Here is a 1,645-nt window from a genome sequence, read left to right as displayed (position 1 = left end):
ATATTATTGATCATCGCACACGTTCATGTTATTATATTGAAAATTAGGGCTGGAAATTCGTGTGTAGTTAGTCAAACTATTAAAATACACACAGTTGATGAACTCAATTAGCAGATAGCATGGCATAGGAAGACAAATCTAGAGCAGAGGATCAACAGGTAGGGTTATGTCAATTTATTATTTAAAATTAATAATTCATTATGATATGCCTATTTTCATTTACAAAAAACATCGGTTTAGCTGCACGTAAGCCCGTGACCATGAGATTTGATATTATTAATGTTACGTTGTTCAGACGACATTCTATTGTTATATGAAGCACTACTTTTTATATTGAATGTTAAACCGCCACGATAAAGCATGTAGGGCTACTTGGTGTATGGTTCGGACTCAATGCTCAAATCTGACTAAAAATGTGAGGTGCGTTTTCACACCGAACCAGAATTTCAGATTGGAAGGCCTTACCGAACCGTTCAAAAAGTCAGTATAATATAAGATTAGGGCCGTTTCGTTCAGTGCACCGGGAATGTGGTCCGCATTTTCGTTCGGGTACGATTTGAATGCCACTTAATCCTGATTATTTTATCCTACTGTGAGTAAATCATCATTACATGTTCGTTGGATATGTCCAACAAACACTCATAGGCCACCACCCTCATTACCCCTACTGCCACATCCCCACCTCGTATGATTGCCGCCATTCAGACTGACCCTACTCGCATTGACGGCATCCATTCATCGACCATTTCGTCCAATGTAACCGACGGAGAGCGTAAGTTGGCATGGTCGGGCGTTGATCAAAATCCCTCGGAAGGGGTCGGGAGACAAAGCTTCCGGAAGCTATGACAATTTAAGGATTTCAATATTTTTGATTCTTAACAATATGAAAAAAGTACATTTTTTAAAAGTATTAAGACCGAGACTAAAGACCCGGGACCCACTCGAAAACATAAGACCTAGCCTAGGTCTCTGTTTTCGTATTCGTATATCTGTCGGGTATATGTTTTCGTATTTCGTTTTTTAAAAAAGCGCATGTAACGAAAACCCACAGTAATTTTTAAGGAAAATGAAACAAAAAGGTAAACAAATTATTATCGTTAAGTAAATATAATAATAATTAATAACGTAACAATATAAACAAAATATATGTTTTCGAGGTCTCTTTTTCGTTTGCCTGGGTGTCTTTTATTTTTTATTAATTTTTTTTTAATTTTTTTACTGAGATACAAAAATCAAATGGGTCTCGGGTCTCTTTGTTTTTGAGGTCTCTCCTGTCTTAACACCCATCCCAATTTAAACTCTTGAAAACATTCCTCTTCCTGAATTGTTTTTAAGCATTTAAAAACCATGTTTGCGTATTTTTTTTTTTCGCGTACCAAGAATTTCAGATGGTTTGAATCACTGTCTCAAATATGAAAGTTACATACCAGTACAGAATGCTGCCACTGTAAACCAATATTAAAACAAAGTATTGGGCAATTAGATTGGTTTTCATACAATTGCAAACACCATTCAAAGGCACCGTTGCTATATATGCATTTCCACAGCAAAGTAGAAACTTGTGGCACAGTAATATAAATATTGTAATGGTTGGTGTGTAACATGTCAAAAACAAGCTACATTATATTGAGACATCTATATATAG

The 1,645-nt window shown here is 35.8% G+C and overlaps 1 protein-coding gene across 3 annotated transcripts in view; it reads left to right on the top strand.

The window, feature by feature from the left end:
* LOC117104071 overlaps positions 1–1,645 on the top strand; it is a 7,990-nt gene continuing 6,345 nt past the window's right edge. For 2 of the 3 annotated variants that reach the window (XM_033244729.1, XM_033244730.1), the window contains exon 1: positions 1–158. The gene's annotated coding sequence lies outside the window, so the exon portion shown is untranslated. The remainder of the gene's footprint in view (positions 159–1,645) is intronic. The other variant, XM_033244733.1, reaches the window with a different exon arrangement.

The sequence above is a fragment of the Anneissia japonica genome, unplaced genomic scaffold (assembly GCF_011630105.1).
Source record: "Anneissia japonica isolate Jap-2015-1 unplaced genomic scaffold, ASM1163010v1 scaffold287778_len1315358_cov176, whole genome shotgun sequence".
NCBI lineage: Eukaryota > Metazoa > Echinodermata > Crinoidea > Comatulida > Comatulidae > Anneissia > Anneissia japonica.
This window is presented reverse-complemented; position numbering and strand designations above follow the sequence as displayed.